The sequence below is a fragment of the Leptonychotes weddellii genome, chromosome 2 (genome assembly GCF_054177405.1).
Source record: "Leptonychotes weddellii isolate Sample4059 chromosome 2, ASM5417740v2, whole genome shotgun sequence".
NCBI lineage: Eukaryota > Metazoa > Chordata > Mammalia > Carnivora > Phocidae > Leptonychotes > Leptonychotes weddellii.
In genome coordinates, this window is record NC_138370.1 from 103,075,117 (window position 1) to 103,096,512 (window position 21,396).

General features: G+C 35.0%; 1 protein-coding gene and 1 long non-coding RNA gene across 6 annotated transcripts in view; both read left to right on the forward strand.

Moving 5' to 3' along the window:
- Positions 1-21,396, forward strand: part of PPP3CA (protein phosphatase 3 catalytic subunit alpha) — a 296,797-nt gene that overhangs the window by 21,093 nt on the left and 254,308 nt on the right. The gene's annotated exons all lie outside the window — the stretch shown is intronic.
- LOC145720155 (uncharacterized) lies at positions 12,530-18,168 on the forward strand. Its single transcript, XR_014142929.1, has 2 exons — positions 12,530-14,526; positions 14,573-18,168. It is a non-coding gene; the product is annotated as an uncharacterized LOC145720155 (long non-coding RNA).

Consider the following 21,396-nt stretch of genomic DNA (forward strand, 5'->3'; position numbering starts at 1 on the left):
CCTATAAATGAAAGCATAGACCCTCATCCTAATGGTTTTAACATGAGAGATTCTTTAGGTCAAAACAGGATTTTTGTTCAGGGAAATTGCGTCCCTGATTAGATCAGGGATACAAGATGTTCAGGCATATATTCTCACTACATTTATTCCTTATTACGTGGGTAAGTGGGTTAATCAGTCCACCCTTGCCTGAAGGGGGGGGGGCAGGGACGGCAGCTAACACTTAACCACACAGACACAATTAACCTGAGTTTGTTGAAGTACTTTGAATTCCTTGAATAAAAGGCACTGAAGAAATTCAGATTTTAGTCTTTAAAATAATTGCTTTCCCAAAAGCCCCATAATAGCACATTTGAGTATTTTTAAAGCTATTCATTAGATTAGTAGCATTTTACGGTTTGGCTTCATTTGAGGAATGGCTTTAGACATGGAGGAAATGTGGCAGACAGATTAGGAGGCCAGCACAGGAGGCCTGGAGTCACTGGAATATTAGAACCATCAAATGTGGATACTCGAAGGGCGGTAAAGATGACATTTTAGCCCAGTGCTTTTATTTCACGGATGACCAAAATGTGGCAGAAGTGTGAATTTTAGTGGTCTTAAGGAGAAATGCACGTTCTATTTTTACTTATTTGTGATACTTTTTTCATTAATTAAATACATTGTGTGCATATATGTACATACATATGACAAGTGTAGCAGAAATCATGTAATAGCAACATTGAAATTTTTCTACAATAAAATGTTTTTGTGTCTTTTTATGTCCCCCGCTTCAGAGTGGCGGTATCAACTAAATATATTACTTCTTTATTGCATACATTTGGAATAGGCTATGGTATCTATTTTTTATGGGCAAGATTAGGCATGTTTTTGTTGGCATAGGAAAAGTTGCTATGTGAAGAGAGTGACTATTATTTATTTAACATTTAACATGAAAGTCGAAATGTGTTCAAAAAAGCTAATTTGACGAGGGTTCTGAGTCAGGAGTATTAAAGGACAAATGAAACAAGGATTTCTTATTCTTAATCAGGGTTGGGGGAGAGGGCCAACCTTCTGCAGGGGAAATGACTATAAATGGTCTTTGCAGTTAAGACATCCTCTGTTGCAACAGCTGCCTTTCTGGTTGGCCTGGTTTTCCCCTTTCTTCACAGAGTATTGCTGCTAAAAACACCTTTCTCTTGGCACTTGAACTCTGCCATTTGACTCTTCAGTTTTCTCTTGTTTCCTGCCTAAAATTAAATTTTCATGCTTTTACTTTTGAAGCTTTGTGGAGCCTTGGTACCAGGCTGCTTGCCTTTGTTTTCATTGTGTTATTCCCATCTTGGGGGCTAGTTCACTGGTACTTGGTATCCTTGGAAGGGTTCCCTCATTTTCATGCCAGATGACAACAAATGATCCCAGCTCCTTGGTCCTTTTATAGTTAGCTTCTTTGGGAAGAAACTTTAGAGAAAGAAAATTAAAAATAAATTGTATTCAACACTGAGATGGAATGACATTCACTCCCACTGTTGGACTTTTTGGTCCCTGCTGGTATTTTGAAGCCTGTAGGGTAAGGATTGCTTTTCCTTGCTTTACTGATGTTATAATGCTGCCAAAGTAACACCCAGCACTAATTTACCTAGGAAATACTCTTGTGTTTGTTTTCTCAAATAAATACATGTAGTTTCTGAATTCTGGTTTTCTTAAATATAATTCTTTAAGTCAGTTGTACTAACGGATTTGTGTTTCTGCTTTTTAATTCTGAGTTATAAACGCACAAAAAATAAGTATGTATGGACATACTTATCTCCGTAGCTGTGCTGTCCTGGAGTTTGTTTATAAGCATTATCATTTGTAACATATAGGTGAGAAAATGGAATCTTTCGGATCGCGTGGATCACTGGTGGACATAGAAGCACAAATCATACCTACTGTATAAGAGTCTTTTGATAGAAAATAGCATATATCCCATCAAAAATGCTTGTATTGGAATTGGAAGTCCAAGGCACAGATTTGGCTTCACCGCACATCAGGGTTCTCCTCCTCACTCCTCTGTGGTGCTCTCCTCTTTGCTTTAAAAGCTTTAAAATCATGCAGGCTTTTTCTGTGTTGGGGGAGATATCCACCAAGAAATCTAGACTTACGTGGTCTTTCACTAGAGGTCTCAGAATAGGCCTGACCCAGTCTACATCAAAATCCATATGCTCCCTCTAAGAAGATTCTGATGAAATCCTGTGCCTATCCCCCTCTGGAATCAGTCTTTATATCCAGGTCTGCCTATTGACAAAGTAATGACAGCCTAATTACAAATTAGAATATTGCTTATTGAACTCAAGCTTAGAATGAAGGAATAGCTGTGATGTGTCCTGTTTTGCTCAAGCTCTTGTAGTCTGAAACATTGTCCTTTTTGTACTACAAGTATATTTTTTCCAAAAACCATGACCAGTCATCTGAAATCTGAGCCTTCTCCACTGCAGGAAACACATTGAAATACTATCTTTTTTTTTTTTTTAATGATGCCATTGAAGATATTCTATGGCTGTGCTGATCTGTTTTCATAACATCTTCCTTTAGCACCTCTACTGTTTTAATATCAATAAACTATGTAAGTTAACAAATAAATTTTAATTGGTTACATTTCAAGGTGACTCTTTGGGTAGCTCATAGGGAATGCCTCCCTAATGCTAATACCTAATCTCAAATGTAAACTCTTTTAATCACATTTAGGATAGGTTACTTTTGGATTTTTTTAAATGTATTACAAATGTTGTATGTGTAAATTCTCAGTCGTTTCTATAAAACAATACTATTTCCTGATATTGTTCTTAGGTTTGATGATTTTTGTGTACTTTTGAAAAATAAGACTAGTTCACACAACTCGTAGCTGGTCTAGAAATTTGTTGAAATTAATGAACACTAAACAGATGCTCATGGGTGGTGAGTTACTCTTACGTGGGGCACCTCCCCTAATTAGTAGCCTTTCCTTGGAGACATGCCAAGCAGCTAAATATCAGTAGTCAGACCATAATCTTAGTCACTTTTTAAATAACATACCACTAGCTTTTAAAAATAATAATGTAATTTGTTCCTCATTCTTTTGGGGGGCTACCCATTATTGAAGGAGGGTAAGATAATTTGCTCTTCTGTCCTTCCTTTTCAAGCCAGGCAGCTTTTTTAAATCTGATATAACTCTGAGAGATAATTCTTTACTTTCAAAAGCTTAGTAGCTTATAAGAAATTCTCTCAATGAGTGTCTGCTTGTAAAATAATTTTTTCTCTCTTTATTATGTTCTCATTTGCTATCACTTTAATTTTTTTTTTTTTTTTTTTTTTTACTTTTTAGTCAAGAGATTGCTTGTCCAGCAGAAATGGACCCAGTATACCATGAGAGGTGTGGAAGCCTGTGTAGAAAAGTTTAGCAATAGGGAGGGTTTGGAAAAAATGAGAATATCCAAACAAATTATCATTGTGCATTTCTTAGATTTTAGGTCTTTTTGTGCAAAGTTGCATGCAAATAGTAATATATAGTGGATAAAACTTTGGACTATAGAATTCTTTTGGAATTTATAGTGGATTTTATATTCACATTAAAAACAGAGAATGTTGACTATTAAGTTATACTCAAGCATAAGGTTTTAGACCCTAACTTTAAGAGAACTATCAAATCTTTATCTTTTAATGACTCTTTGCTGGAAGACATCTATTATATTTCCCTTCTTGGCATCTATTTCATGTCCTTATTTTAGTGCTGTGTACTGATATACGAACAGAGCAAGTATTGCAGTACTGTATATATATATGCAACCCTAAAAATATAATACTTAAAAATAAGCCTAATAATTTTAATAAAGCTCCTAGATTAATGATTTATTTTAAGATTGGATAGGTAAGTATGATGCCTACCTCTTTTTTTTTTTTTTAAAGATTTTATTTATTTATTTGACAGAGAGAGGCACAGCGAGAGAGGGAACACAAGCAGGGGGAGTGGGAGAGGGAGAAGCAGGCTTCCCGCTGAGCAGGGAGCCCGATGAGGGACTTGATCCCAGGACCCTGGGATCATGACCTGGGCCGAAGGCAGACGCTTAACGACTGAGCCACCCAGGTGCCCCGATGCCTACCTCTTATCAAGTTAACCTAAATCTAAGCACAGCATTAATGAAGCCTGTTTGCTTAGCACTTCCATGATTTTTTAAAAAACATTTCATTATTTAAGGATTTTCTTTCATGAAATACGATTTTTACTTAAAAATATTTAATAGTTGAAATTCCTTTTGTTAAGTGTGCTATAAACTTATTAAAGAGGAATAATTTAGTTGGTATGGGGGTTTTCTGAGGCCAGGCCTTTTATAAACAAATGTTAGTAGGTTAATTCAGTAGTTGAAATTTTTTCATACCATTCAATGGTTTAAATTTTTCTGAATCCATTTCTTAAGAATACAGATTCAATATTTATTCTAAAGCCTGCATGTATGCTATTACTTTTAGTGGGTGATTTTTATTCCAAAATGGCTTTAATGTGTTATTTACTACAATAAACTTTTATTAGAAAGTGAGAAATAGTAATAGGTAACACTTGAGTAGTTATATGTATTGGATATTATTCCAACCTGTTTCTCATGTAGTAGTTTATTTAATTTTTAGAATAACTCCAAGAGGTAGATACTATTATTATTCTCATTTTACAGTTAAAGAAACTGAGTCACAGAGGGAATAACTTGCCCAATGTCACACAGTTTGTAAATGTTGATGTGGAGATCTCAGCCTAGAGACTATGGTTCCAAAGTCCACTGTTTGACTGTTATACCTTATGCCTCTCTAAAGAGTGTAAGAATACTGGACTGTCACCAAGTGGATCATCAGGTGGACCCAAATCCACAAAAGTGCAGTTGATTAAATAGGATTCTCTGATTTTGAAAAAATTGGACAGATAATATTGCCAGTCTCCAAATATTATTTGATATGGCAAGTAATACCATTATGTCATATATATTTTGATATGACATTATTTCTGTGTTTAATTTTGAGCCATGATCCTTGGAAATCTAATGTAAAGAATGACTGAACACACTAAAATGCATAGAATGGAACCATATAAAGAGAGCTTGCAGAGGCAGGGAATGTTTAGTCTAGCATTTAAGATTATGGGGAAATAGGGAAATTCATTTGTCTGCTAACTTTTCAGAAATACATGGGATTTAAAGAAAAACTTTACTATCTTGATTATGGATTGAATTAGTTGAAAGTACGTCACTTTACAATTAAAGAAATTGCAGGGTTGCATGTGTGTGTATGTGCTTGCATGGACGTGTTGGGAATGCTGAGACAAGGAGCCCCAAGTCCATGTTTAAGTGACAACACATGATCTGGTTCTATTTGAGGATTATTTGGCTGGCTTTGTCTCACTGAGTGCAGTCAGATGGATTATAGGAAGTGATTGTGGGAAGTTGGGAAGGTTTCTGAGAGAGAGGAGTGTAGGGTAAATGCCATGAGGAGTGGAACATTAAAGAAAAAATATTTAAAGAGAATTTCAAAGACATTTGTTGTCTGTGAAGTGACTCCTTCTTCTATCTTCCCCAAATACTTTTGTAAAAAGTCACTTTTTGGGGGGTTAGAGCTTTTGAAGTTATGCATGTGTTTTTCTCAAGTGCTTCATCATAAAAGAGAAAAGACTGCCTTGTACATGGCATCAGGGACTAAGGAGGTCTACTCATATTCAAGTTACAGATGTACAAATTGTTTTTAAATACTAATGTAACTCTTACACGTTTGAGGATAGTTGTAAATCATATACGTACTTGGACCTAGATTACTTATTGAAGCACCTTTCAGATTTGATTACTTATCAACAGTTGCATTTTCTCCAGTTTTCTCTATTTGGTTATTTGTTTAGGACCTCTGGATATTAAAATTTTAGAACATGAAGGACCATTTAAACTCAGTGACACCCCCAGAATTTATCACCTTATCTAATGTCCTGTATTCAAACCGAGGGGGAAAAAAAGATTTATTTTTTTCCCTAGGTTCCTCCAAATATTCATTATTACCTCCCATTTTAGTAATAATAAAATTTTGGTTTTTAGTTGAGCACCTTGCTGCCCAGCCAGAAACACATTTCCCAGTCCCCTTTATAGCTAGGTGAGTGCATGTGACTAAGTTCTGTCCAGTAGGAAGAAGCTGGAGTATTGAGTGGTGTTTTGAGATACAGCCTTAAAAAAGAGAGGTAACACATCCCCCCCCCATTCCTTCATCCTGCTTCCTGGAACACAGTTGTAATGGCTGGAGCTCTGACAGCCATTTGGGATGAGAATCATACATTAGAGAATAGGAAGTAGTCAGCTAAAAGGAGTCTGGGTCCTTGATGACTTTGTGGAATTGCCATACTAAATCTGGATTACCCAGTTTGATTTATTTTCTGTGAGAGAATTCAACTCCTATCTTATTTAAGCCATTGTTATTTTGGGTTTGTCATATGCAGCTGAATCTAATTCTAGCAGATGTAATTCCTTTTCCATACAAAAAAAAAAAAGTCAGTGAATAGGATCTTTTTTGGATACTTTATTTATTGGCTTTATTCTCATGGGCATATTTCTGCATCCTAAATGAGAGACTCTGATTCCCACATGTAAATGTTAGTGAATAATCAGAAGCAGCAGAGTACATACAGGGAGAAGAGCATGAACTTGACTTCAAATTCTGCGAATTATGTGATCTTGGATTAGTTATTTAACCACACTGAGTCTCAGTTTCCTTTTCTGTAAAACTAAGATTGTAGTGTTTTCCAAAGGTTATTGTTGAAGAAAATATAAATACTTGGTTCGGTGTTTAGTACTCACTAAGCTCAGAATTTACATTTGTTAATTCCTGTTATTCCATTATATTAAAGTATCTGAAATCATATCAAATGGCATATTCCTCTAATGGCCCTGAGGAAATAAAAAGGCAGAACAATGGACCATGTTGAGGCTATTGGCAGAAAAAAACAAGTGAAGGAAACTTCTGCCAGGTAGGAGGGCCTCCACTAAAGAACAGTCCTAGAAGGCTACTGACGAAAAGGTGGATAACAAGAATTCATCAGGATGTGAAATGAAAATTGGGTTGTTAGGAGTTGGTATTTATGTCTTAAAAGGCTAATTTCAGGATTTTATATACAGAGAACAGACAATGATGTAAGTTCATAATCCTTTAAGTAGGACTGTGATGCTTAAATGAAAAATCAGTCGAATCAAGAACTAGTTGTTTCTAATTATTTTGAAAAAATGCAAATAAAATATAGTTGACCCGTGAACAATGCAGGGGTTAGGAGAGCTGATCTACCATGCAGTCAAAAATCTGCATACAATTTTTGACTCCCCAAACACTTAACTGCTAATAGCCTACTATTAGCAGTTGACCAGAATCCTTACTGATAACATAAATACTAGATTAACACATATTTTGTGTGTCATATGTATTATATACTGTATGCTAGCAATATACTCAGCTAGAGAAAAGAAAATGTTATTAAGAAAATCATAAGGAAGAGAAAATACATTTATAGTACTGTACTGTAGTTATTGAAAAAAAAATCCATGTTTAAGTGGATCCATACAGTTCAAACCCATGTTGTTCAAGGGTCAACTGTATATTGTCCTGCTGCAGAATGGTTTTTATGAGAAGAGAATAAGCAGTGACTCTTATAATCTTATAATGAAGAAAGGTGGCCATTCAGGTAACTTTAAGAAATAGTTTGGAGGAATTTTTTTTTTTTTTGTATTTTGCTTCCAGTATCTTCTTTGTGGTTCAAATGAAAAATGTAGAAAGCATCTCATAGGGATTATTTTTATTCTCTTAAAATATATTGAGTTATGTATTTTTTATTAAATCATTTAAAATGATAAATGATAAATTACTATTTTGGGGGCGCCTGGGTGGCTCAGTTGGTTAAGCGACTGCCTTCGGCTCAGGTCATGATCCTGGAGGCCAGCGATCGAGTCCCACATCGGGCTGCCTGCTCAGCGGGGAGTCTGCTTCTCCCTCTGACCCTCTTCCCTCTCATGCTCTCTGTCTCTCATTCTCTCTCTCGCAAATAAATAAAAAATCTTATAAAAAAAAGAATTACTATTTTGAAAATGAAATCTTTTGGTCACTTGGCTGGTAATATCTCCCTAATTAAAGTGTGATACAGTAGAAGACTAAATCCAAAACTTATTCTTTAAAATCAACATATGTTGAAATATGTATAGTAATGTTGCCAGGACAATTGTTGGATAGTATAATGCAAACATATTTTCGCAAATATCTGATTCCCTTCAGTTTCTGGATTGTGTCCCAGTTTTAAATGTAGGGTAGGTGATGAAATTGCTGGGCATTAAATGGACTTAAAAATTGCAAATGAATTCTATTTTCTCTCACAATTACTTGACAGCCTCTGACTCTTTTTTCCTGTTGTACAGTAATGACTCTATTCTCCTAGTGTTTGTCCCTCAAGTGAAGTGCTTCTTAGAATAGGATCAGTTCCCCCATTTTTTCATGTGTTCATTAATCAGCTCTGGTTGACATTTAATTATTCCAACCTTCAGATTCACAGCCATTTAAAAGTTAAGTTTAAGAGTTTTAAAAAATCCAAACAAGGTGTATCTTATATAATTTTATTTTCACTTAAAATTCTGTTACTAAAAAAGCCAGCGTGGCCATTTGCTTATAATAAATCATGCCTTCTTCTAGGAATTTTAAAAGTCTGTTTAATGGGACTCCTGAGTAGACAGCTGTGCAGTCTGAATTGCCTTAGACTCAAAACATTTCAGATGTAAGGTTCTACTGCTAGAGGTTGGGATGTTCTTTTGTGACACAAAACAGAACATAAACTGAAATTAAGACAATATTGTATAAAATCTCCATGTCTGCCATGTTTGTAGATGTCAGCTGTGCAAATAAGAACATTAATTTGAAACTGCAGAAAGTGACCCTTCTAAAATGTAGTACATCTTGGACAAGAAGGTGACTCTCCAATTGCTTTAAGTCAGATCATTGGTTTGTCCCAGAGATTAATTCCATATATGGGATTCTCTAAGAACTCAGAATTTCTTGGTATTAAAAACTAAGAGAGAGATGTTTATAATAGAAAAAATGCATTTCCACTCATGTGGTCTTTTGTAATAAAGAGTGATGTAGCTTCAGGAAAATGCAAGAATTTGAAAGGTCTAAGGTGAAGGTTAGATAGAAGGAGAAGGAAAGAAGAAATAAACTTGAAAATGTATTAGAATGCTCTTCTTAATAACTTGCCTTCTTTTTGGTTTACATTTTCAAAGTTCTTTGTATATATTTCTTTTGTCTTTTGTATCCAAAATGTTAATGTGTCAAAGACATTGGTTTTGCCTCTGACTACTTTTTAAATGTCTGCAGTGTTGCCAGACAGTGCTTGGCTAAAAGCACTGTGCTCATGTTTTGATTGTTACATGTTTTGATTGTCTTTTATGCATTTTGTTCTTTGTTTGTTATTTGACCCTATAGTACTAATCTACGTAGTTTCTTTTTAAAAAATCTAATTAGGGACTACTAGAAATTTCTTCAGAAAAGGATTATACAGCTTAATTTTTCCAAACAAAATTTTACTAAAGAGCTATTTTAATTTTTTCATTTTACACAAACTCTCCATACATTAACTGAGTGAATGGTCATTCATCCAATATAACAACTAAAATAATTTATGAATTTTAGTTCTATAATAATGTAAAAATTGGATTGTAGATATTTTATTTCAGACATTTGCTTTTTCTTCTTAGATAAAATCTCTTCTCCAAGGTGAAGTCTTCTATTAACTATTTATTCACAAAATAATATTTGATAAGTTCTTGATTTCTTTTGTATGCCTCATATCCCATAAGTTTAAGTTATATTTATATACTGACAATGAAAATGAAATTGAATTATAAAGACCCATGTTATATAATAGCAGTATTTGCCTCAAACATAAGTATGCTATATAGATGTTTATCTCCTTTATCATGTATTTAGTTCAAGAGAGTGTAGTTTAAATCAAAATTATATGTGATCTTTTTATATTCTTCTCATTCACTTCTGATTATCTTTCTCAGCTGCTTGTAGATTAAATGAGGTAGCTGTGTAAGCCATCTAGAATGGTGCTTGGCAGTTAGGCATTCATTAAATGTCAACTATTTTAATATTTTAATGACATATATATGTGTATATATATATATGGATATGTAGTAATATATATACACTAGCTGGCAGAGGGTTGAGTTTGAGTCTGGATAACTTATGATTATAACTTATGAATGGATTTCCTTTTTTCTTTTCTTTTTTCTGTTAGAGAGAGACTGTGAGCAAGCAGTGGGGAGGGGCAGAAAGAGAGGGAGAGAGAGTCTTAAGCAGACTCTGTGCTGAGTGAGGATCCCCATGCAGGGCTTGATCTCGTGACCCTGGTCTGAAACCAAGAGTGGGACACTTAATTGACTTCACCATCCAGGCACCCCATGAATGGATTTTTCTGCATATCTCTATACCTACATTGAGTGGAAAGAAATTAACTTAAAAAGATACAATAAATTGGCTGGCTTAGGCAAGTTGTTAATGTGTGTGTTTGTTCAGAACCTGAGCTTTACCAACAGAAAAAATGCAGCAACATTCTAAAAGATGATACCACAGTGTTTAGTACTATCTTATAATATAGAAATGGAGCATGGCTTGGGGACCAGAACACCTAATGGATAGCTGTGTGGTCTCAGGTAACTTATTCAATATTTATGATTTCCAATTTTCTGGTCGAAGAAATAGGATTAATACCAGTAAACTGACAGGACTGGTTGTAAAGATTAAATGAGATAACATAGGTAAAAAACAAGGCACTGTGCCTTGTCTCACACCAGGAACTCCACAAACTTTAATTCTCTTTCTCCTAGGCAGAGAAGAGAAAAATGGCAGGAATGTAATAGAGCAAAACTGAATACATAGCCCTGTATTTTCATAATTAAAAAAAATTTTTTTTAATTTATTTTATTTTATTTTTTTTATTTTTAAAGATTTTATTTATTTATTTGACAGAGAGAGAGACAGCAAGAGAGGGAACACAAGCAGGGGGAGTGGGAGAGGGAGAAGCAGGCTTCCCGCTGAGCAGGGAGCCCGATGTGGGCTGATCCCGGGATCCTGGGGTTATGACCTGAGCCGAAGGCAGACGCTTAACGACTGAGCCACCCAGGCACCCCCAAATTTTTTTTTAAAAGATTTTGTTCATTTATTTGACAGAGAGAGACATAGCGAGAGAGGGAACACAAGCAGGGGGAGTGGGGGAGGAAGAAGCAGGCTTCCCACCGAGCAGGGAGTCCAATGCGGGGCTCGATCCCAGGACCCTGGGATCATGACCTGAGCTGAAGGCAGACACTAAACAACTGAGCCACCCAGGCGCCCCTAAAAAAATTTTTTTTAAAAAACACCGATCCCTTAGAATTTTAGCTATAGTCGGGTCCATTGGCAAATAAGAAATCTTAAAATGATAGATTATCTGTTTCATTTCTATGACTTACTTAACCTAGTGAGAATTGACTAATTCTTGATTTTTAAATGAGTCTCCTTTCATAAAGCTTAATTTTTTTGTGATTTTATTCTTTCTTAAAAAAAGATTTTAGCATTTCTCACTATTCCATTTAGTTTTCATTAAAATTTCCACTCATATCTTTAGGATGATGAATTTCAAATAATCTGCTATTCCATCTCAAATACATTAATATAAATTGTATCTTGCCAGGTAAAGGTATAATTTTTATTTAATTTGAATAAGATCCTTGGACCAAAAAATGCTTATGCATGCTTTTACTCTGCTGAACTTTTTCATGGATTTTATATATTAGTCCCAAATAATTTTGTTTGATTGAAGTAAATAATGTTAATTTACAAAATCAAATGTAAATCCCTTTTTTCTTTTAAAATAGAACTCTATAGTTACTTTCCTTATTATTCTTGCAGGACAAGTATCACTTTTTGAAAAAGTGAGCTAAGTTGATCAATATTAAAATAGAGCTTAATAATCAGCATTATTGGCTACTAAGAATTTATCTTTTTTTAAAAATTTAAGCCCTTTTTCATTTTTGTCGTTTCATATTAATTGTGAGAGATGTAAAAAACCTTGGCAGTGAAAAACAAACAACTGTGTAGAAAAATAGGAAGTTAATCAGTGAAAGCTTTTCTTTTTACTTATACAATACTATTATCAGTAATACTGCAGTTGAAGAAAGTACATATGGCATACTTTAAACGGAGTAGATATTAGGTAGGTAACTTGATAATTCATTGAGTTTTCATAATTGTACTTGGCTTAGCAAATGTTTATTTATTGATCTTTTCACATAAGAGACGGAATACAGAATTAAAGTGTTTGTGTCTATTGAATCATTAGGATAAGTTGATAAATACATACTTTTAAAATAGAGTAATATGTAGCATACTTTTTAAAATTATTTTTTCTTTTTTTTTTTTAAGATTTTATTTATTTATTTGCGAGAGAGAGGATGAGAGACAGAGAGCATGAGAGGGAGGAGGGTCAGAGGGAGAAGCAGACCCCCCTGCTGAGCAGGGAGCCTGATGTGGGACTCGATCCCGGGACTCCAGGATCATGACCTGAGCCGAAGGCAGTCGCCTAACCAACTGAGCCACCCAGGCGCCCTAAAATTATTTTTTCTGATTAGGCCAGTGTAAGAATATTCTTTAGAAATACTCAATTGCATCGCACCTTAGAGAATATATCTCTTTTGGTTAATTTTGACTGCTAACCATCCTTCTATAGAGTACAAAGAATTCATCAACAGAATGTAGTCTGTTCTTCTTGTGCAGGTACGTCTGGATTTCTTTTTTTTAAAGAGTAATCAAGTGGAATTTTCCCAGGGCCCTACATGGCGCATATGTGTGTGTGTGTGTGTGTGTGTGTGTGTGTGTATGGTTGTATTTTATTTTTAGGCAAGGCCACATTTCTTTCTTTGTAGTTAGTGTTTCAGTTTGCTATATTTAAGAAAGTTTTCCCTGAGCCCTAGAGCAAGATGAAGTTTATGGGACTGTGAAGTGTCTTTCCCTCTGCTCCCCAGTATTTTGCCTTTGGGGTCTCAAATATTTATATGAAACCTATATCACAACATAACTGCTTCACAGCCTGAATGCACCTACTTCAGAAGGATTGTGTTTCTTATTATTCTATTATTTATGCATTGTTGTCAAGTAGAAAGCTTTCTCATTTTATAATATCCCCAGGAATAAAGCCCCTTACAACGGGAAGCCACAGGAAGTACCAAGATAACACCTGATGTGTACTATCTTTCTTCCCCCTCTGTTCCCTTGGCTTTTATAAATCATAGATGACAAAGGCCTCGCTCTCAAAGTGCAGAAAGGCCATGGCAGAGGAAGGTGGGGCCGTGGCTGGGAGAGCTCTTTATATCAAACCCTGCATTCCTTTTTCTAGGAAATAACTTCTTCTCACTGTTATAAAAGTCTCAACCTTGTGTGTGTTTGTGTACAAAATTTTACATTTCAGAAATTATGCTTTAATTGAATAATGCAGTGTTTTGTGAATATAAACTTTTTTACTAATAATTTTTTTGTTAAAAATGATTCTGAAATATTACCTTCAGGGGATTTCGTGAACATTCCATATCTCAGGTATCAGGATAACAAAACTGTAAGTAAGTACACTGTATATATTGTGCAGTGATAAAAACACAAAACATTAGGCTTCTATCGAGCAGTTTTCCCCTTCCAGTTTTAAAATCTAGAATTACTTTGGGTCAGGTAAAGTCATCTTGGAAGAAAATAATTTTTAAAAATTCCACATGCATAGCACGAACAATTTTTGAATGTGAAAAATACATAAAAGTGTTGATAAATTACTTTTACTTTCTCATTCCAGGCCAGATTTCAAGCGCCCAAATCTTTAAGAGCGCAAATAGGAGTCCTTGTAACTGTAGACATGAGTCATTACAAGATGTATTGTTAAGTTATTTGGGACACACCCAATAGATGAAAAGGCTAAGAAATGTGTAAGATGTAATTAGGAAATTCTCCCTTGAATACTCAGTTACCATTGTGCTTTCTTTATCATTGATTATTTTTGGATAACAGATTCAATAGATCCATCATAAGAATTCATATTATAAAGTGGCAGTTAAAGTGTCCTTTAAACAAACTTATCATAGAACTGGAATACATTTCAATAAGATTTTTAAAGAAGAGAAGTATACCCTTAAAAAAGCAATATAAATACTTCAGTTATAACTTCACTGGTTAATGTGGTCTGGGAAAAAACACGGAGCATCGTATTTGCTCCAAAGAAAGATTTCACATGCCAGGCACCGAGTGTCCAAGTGTCAGCCACAAGGTACATCTGGTAGATTTAAAAATATAGAGGAAATTCCAACTAAGAAATGTCACGTAGTTGACCATGTTTTAATACTGGACCAGTTATAACTACATTTTATAGTCAAGGTAGGAACCATTCATTAAATAATCTAGACAAGTCATTTGTTCGGAGAAAACTTTTCTTAGGGAGGTCGCATCTCTCCCTGTGGATGGGTTCATTGTCGGCTGATAAGTCAGCTAAACCATGGTGGTTCAGAAGGTTCATTGTCAGCTGATAAGTCAGCTAACCATGGTGGCCTCGCTGGTTTCCTAGGTTGGTGCTGCCAAACTCCATTCTCAGAATTGTTTTGTGGAGGTAAAAGCCCCGAAACACTGGAAATATGGCAATTATTCACCCTCATTTCAACACACTCTATGTTCAAGTTCCCATGGAGCAGGAAAAGTGCAGCTATAATCGCCACATTGACTGGGGACAAAGTTGACAAGGCAGAACTCTACCCGCAGACGTTCTTGTTTTCCACATAACGTGGCGTCATTTGTATAAATACAAACAGAGTGCCAACAAAATCTGGTTATCTTCAATGCAAAATGAAATTAGGGCTGTGATTTCTTTTTTTTTTTTAAGATTTTATTTATTTATTTGACAGAGAGAGACCCAGTGGGAGAGGGAACACAAGCAGGGGGAGTGGGAGAGGGAGAAGCAGGCTTCCCGCTGAGCAGGGAGCCCGATGCGGGGCTCGATCCCGGGACCCTGTGATCATGACCTGAGCCGAAGGCAGACGCCCAACGACTGAGCCACCCAGGCGCCCCTAGGGCCATGATTTCTTTTAGCTCCACTTTAGATTCTTGGAGTATACCCCCTCGTCTCAGTTTAGTGTGTTTTGCTGAGAAAAATTCTTTGATCATCCTTGGTAGACCTGTTATACCTGCAGATGCCATCTTTGGTGTCAGAACTTCAGGGAAGGCGAGAGGAGGTAGTGTTTTGACTGAGATATTCAACAAGTGCTTATGGAGTGGAGTCTCCCAGGAAGGGAAAGAGCTCTGTCCTTAACTCATGCTTCTGGTCTACCTCTGAGACCTTGCATGCACCGTGTTTGTCTTGCTTATCTGTGCCCTAAGTCTCACATGTTAAACTAAAGGAGACAACAATGACACAACAAAACAAAAAAGGAAGAAAATGAGAGTGCACCTGCACAAACCAAGCGATCCGTATGAAGTAAGGGATTTGGTCCTTTAGTCAGTAATTCTATAATGCTTGACACATCAACTTAAGAATTACAGTAGAACTTAGAACAAAGAGAATGAAATCTGTAGCTCAGTTTGTTTACTTTTTAAATTTTTTTCCAGTTTTATTGAGAAATAATTGACATGTATCACTTATAAATTTAAGGCACACAGCATGATGGTTTGAAAACTATGAAAACTCATAGGATTTATTCTCTTAACGACTTTCCTGTATATCATGTAGCAGTGTTAGCTATAGTTGCCATGTTGTACATTATAGCCCTCATACTTATTTTTTTTATAACTGGAAGTTTGTATCTTTGACCACCTTCCTCCAACCATCCCTCCCCCCCACTCTTCCCCTCCAGTAACCACAAGTTTAATCTCTTTTTATATGAGTTTGGGGTTTTTTGTTTGTTTTTAGATCCCATAAATAAATGAGATCATACAGTATTTGTATTTCTCTGTCTTATTTAACTTAACATGGTGCCTTCACAGTCCTACCATGCTGTCACAAATGGTAGGAGTTCCTCATTTTAATGGCCGAATAATATTCCATTGATTATATATACCACAGCTTTTTTATCCATTCATCCATCAGTGGACACTTAGGTTGTTTTCATGTCTTGGCTAATGTAAATAATGCTGCTGTGAACATGGGGGTGCGGGTATCTTTTTGAGTGACTGTTTTTGTTTCCTTTGGATATATTCCCAGAAGTGGAATTACTGGATCATCTGGTAGTTCTATTTTTAATTTTTTGAGGGCTCTCCATATTGTTTTCCAGGGTGGCTGCACCAATTCACAATCCCACCAATAGTATACAAGGGTTCCTTTTTCTCATATCCACATTTATTCTTATCTTTTTGATGATAACACATTCTTAGGTGTGAGATAATATCTCATTGTGCCTTTAGTTTGCTTTTTCTTGGTATTTTAATGATGTTGAGCATCTTTTCCTGTACCTGTTGGCCTTTTGTGTATCTTCTTTGGAAAAATGTCTACTCAGGTCTTTTGCCCATTTTTAATTGGGTTATTTGTGTTTTTTTGCTATAAAGTTGTATTGAGTTCTTTATTTTGGACAATAACCTCATCATCAGATATATGGTTTGCAAATATTTTTTCCCATTTCATAGGTTGTCTTTTTACTTTGTTGATGGTTTCTTTTGCTGTGTGGAAGCTTTTTAGTTTGATGTAGTTTCAGTTGTTTATTTTGATTTGCTGCTTATATTTTTGGTTTCATATTCAAAAAATGTCAAAGAAATTTATTTCTATGTTTTCTTCTAGGAGTTTCATGTTTCTGGTCTTACACTTAAGTCTTTAATCCATTTTGAGTTAATTTTTGTGAGTAGTATAAGATAAGGGTCCTTTTCATTCTTTTACATGTGAATACCTAATTATCCCAGCACTGTTGATTGAAGAGACTGTCTTTTCTCCATTGAGTATTCTTGGCTCGTTAACTATTAGTTGACTATATATGCTTGGGTTCCTTTTAATTATGTACCATTGGTCTATTTGTCTGGTTTTAAGCCAGTACTATACTGTTTTGATGACTCTAGCTTTATGGTATTGCTTGAAATCAGGAAGTGTGATGCCTCCTGCTTTGTTCTTATTTCTCAAGATTTCTTTGGCTCTTTGGGGTCTTTTGTGGTTCCATACACATTTTAGGAGTGTTCTTTCTTCTTCTGCAAAAAATGCCATTGGACTCTTGGTAAGGATTGAACTGAATCTATAGATGGCTTTCAGTAGTACTGACGTTTTAACAATATTAATTTTCCCAATCCATGAACACGGGATACCTTTCCATTTATTTGTATCTTCTTCAGTTTCTTTCATTGATGTTTTATAGTGTTTGGAATAGAGATCTTTCACCGCCTTAGTTTAATTTATTCCTAAGATTTTGTTGTTTTTGATGCTATTGTAAATGGGGTTGATTTCTTTCTTTTTCAGAAAATTTGTTGTTAGTGTATCTTGTTTACTTCTGCTGAATATCTTTCCTTTGGGGTCAGAATACGAGTCTTTGGTGTTCTCTCATTTTCCTGAGAAGTGAGGACTGTAATGGTATGTAGCCCATATTTGTTTGCTTTTTATGTAGCTCCATGTATCAATCATTACTGCTGATTTCCTAGTGGAAATTTTTCTTTCAACCTCGTTTTGGCTTTACCTCCAAATGCCTTCTTTTGTTGGCTGAAATTTAGCACTGTAATTTGTGGCTTTCCGGAGAGGGAAACTCCATGGTCAGGTGGAGGGGGGAGGCTGCATTCCAACAGTGGAATAGTAGGTGTTCCAGACAGAGCCATGATTCTAGAGTGAGTAGGGGTGCGGGGTGAAAGTTGGCTCCTAATTCAAGCCTTACCTGAGGCAGTATTTTTTAAATAGAAAAGTGCCCTCTCTAATTAGCTGGCCCAATATGTAATTAGATTAATGACAGCCAACTGCTTTAGAAACCTTCCAGAGTAAGCTAACCAAGGAATAGATGTTCCAAGGATATGACAAAGAGCTAATTTTCCTGCACTAAAGAGTTTGTAGCTTTACCTCTTGTATTTGTGGTGGACTGCCTCATCGCTTATGAAGGTGAAGCACGTTATTTTTGGGAGGCAGACATAAAACTTTTTTTCTTCTGAGGATGTCTTCCTGGGGAAAAAAATCTATTGCTTAAATGTACCTTTTTAGTAAATCCTATGCTCTCAAAGTGTTGTGTAAAGCTGAAATTCACTGGTTTAATTGGTAATAGAGTTCTAGAGATGGGTGTTATTTCCATCATTTAAGATTCACTGAGTATATAATCACCTTTGTGAGCCATGAAAAACACTTAGAAAACTGGTTTTAGGCTAGATATATTTTAGTGATAATTAAGTATGTATTCTTAAAAATATTTTTATACTATTAGATGCTAGTAGAACATACGTCGTCATTGATTTTTCTAAACTGCTCCCCCACATACACCAAAACCTTTGATAACCTGCTGTTTTCTGCTTTTAAAGCAGGAAATTTATGACAAATGATTTCATTCTGAAGTTGCGCTTGAGTAAAAAGTTTTCATGTTACTAATCTCATTTTATTTCTTTCTATTCAAAGAATATAGTCACCTTTTACCTTTTATGTGAAAAAAAAGGATGATTGCTATCACTTTCACTTGCACTCTAAAAGAAGTATGTTCTAGGCTTTCTCATCAGTTAGCCTGGCCCCAAATTAAATCATGAGAACAGATCATTATAATTCTCATTCTAAATATTTGTTGGTTTGCTAGTAAACTTCAATTATGATTAAAGTAGCCATTTAAGTTCATTTCACTGTTCCTGAGGTATGAAATACTAATTCTATAAACGTACTTTCATAAACCATAATTCATGGGTGCAGACTACAGTACTTCCAAAGTTATGTAGAAAGTATTCTTTATTTCTTTTGATCACCTCTTAAAAGTAGGACTAAAAAATGACAGATGACAGAAAGAAAGAATAATGCCTTTTGTGGTCTTAAATGGCTCAGTTTTCGAACATGAACTTTATGGTCCACATGAGCAAAAGAGTTTGTACAAAGCAGTTAAGCTACTTGAAACACAGGCAGTTTTTCTTGCCTAGATGCTGAGAAACATTTTTGAGCCATTCCAAACCACTGGGATCATTTACTCTGATTTCAGATAAGCAAAATAAAATAAACAAACTCTTGCCCATGTGGGAACTGGTTCTGCTGTCTCTTGTTCTAACTCTGCAAAGCCTGAATGTCTCCCCAGTATCTTTGAATGGGTCTCATTGTTTATTTATTGTGCTTTTCACAAGTGCTTGTAACTTCACCCTTGTTTTACTAATAGCTTTCTTCTAAAGTGGGTTGACATTTCAGTTAATTTTCAATGGCCTCAATGTTTTTCCTTAAATTAGGCCAGACTGATGGGCCTGTTTAAAGTGAGACAGTCTCATATAAATTGTAGCATATAAAAATAAGGAAACTTTATTAGAGATTTTTGAATTTGTTTTCCTACTTAAAAAAATGAAAGGTCAAAGAGAATATTTTTCTCGTATTCTTTAATTACTTGTATTGGTAAATTAAATAAATGGATATAGAGTTTAGAACCTGGAGAAATTGTAAGTTTTTATATTAAAACCTGTTAGCTGTGTAAATATTCTACATTTTTTTTATTTTTAAATACTTTTAAGAATCTTTACACGAGGAATTCAGAAGATAGATCAGTGGCTTCCTTATCTAGATCAAATTTGAACACTCTATACAATATTTTATGTTTAGATTTTTATTACTTTAATTTTAAAAACCATAAGAAAACTTTTTCATCTGTAGAAATGAAACTAAACATGAAACTACAGGAGAATGTTGTCTTTATACCAATAATTAAAACTTAAAGCTATATAGCAGTACTTGGCACAGAAATGGGTATCATTACACAAAATCATGAAACAGGTTCTAGTACATAGTAAAACGTACTTAAATGATAAAATGACATTTCAATTAAAAAGAAAGAGCATGGAATATTCAAAAAATTATATGGCATAGCTTTTAGCCTTATTCAATTTTATATACAGAAATAAATTCTAGGGGCTCCTGGCTGTCTCAGTTGGTAAGCATGTGACTCTTAGTCTCAGGGTCATGAGTTCGAGCCCCACATTGGATATAGAGATTATTAAAATAAATAAATAAATAAAAATAAATAGATTCCAAATATATTAACAACATAAATAAGACCAAAAAGCAATCTAAATAAAAATATTGGGAGAAAACATAGAATACTAAGGAAACCTCCTCATCAAGAATGTCTTCTTAAGCTTGCTAACAAACTTTGATCCAAAAAGCAAAGATTGACAGATTTGGTTACATAAAAAGTAAAACATTCTCATTTGCAAAGGCACAGTAAACAAAGGAAGAAAAAAAACTGAGGGTTCTAGAGGGGAGGGGGGTGGGGGATGGGTTAGCCTGGTGGTGGGTATTAAAGAGGGCGTGTACTGAATGTAGCACTGGGTGTTATATGCAAACAATGAATCATGGAACACTACATCAAAAACTAATGATGTAATGTACGGTGATTAACATAACATAATAAAATTAAATTAAAAACAAAAAAAGGTAGAAAATTAATATAGTTATTATGTAAAGGGTTTTAGCACCTTAATCAAAAGAAAAGCAGAACAATTTGGAGAGAGTATGAACCATAAGCAACTTGCAGGTATGACCAGTGAAGATTTATAAATGTGCTCAACCTCTTGACCAGTCAGGATAATACAACTGAAAACAATAAGATGTGATTTTTATCCCATCAGATTGGTTAACTTAACCAGACTTATCATATCTAATGCCAATAAGGATATGGGGTTATTGACATTTTTACATGCTGTTGATAAGACTGAATTTTTAACACCTAAAATACATTGTTTGTCTCACTGATCCTATTCCTCTAGAAATCTATCCTTCAGAAAATACCAATACATAGGGATAAAACATATGATGTCTATTGTTAATAACCTATATGTTATTGATCTAAGTTCTTAAAAATGTATTTTTAGCGATTAAAAATCAGTGAAAACTTTTGAATCAATTATATGTTCAAACTATAGAATATAATGCAGCTATATTAAAAACAATTGAGGAATTCTTAATTTCAGGAAACAAACTGAGGGTTGCTGGAGTGGTGGGGGGTGGGAAGGATGGCGTGGCTGGGTGATAGACATTGGGGAGGGTATGTGCTATGGTGAGCACTGTGAATCGTGTAAGACTGTTGAATCACAGACCTGTACCTCTGAAACAAATAATACATTATATGTTAAAAAAAAAAGAAGAAGATAGCAGGAAGGGAAAAATGAAGGGGGGAAATTGGAGGGGGAGACAAACCATGAGAGACTATGGACTCTGAGAAA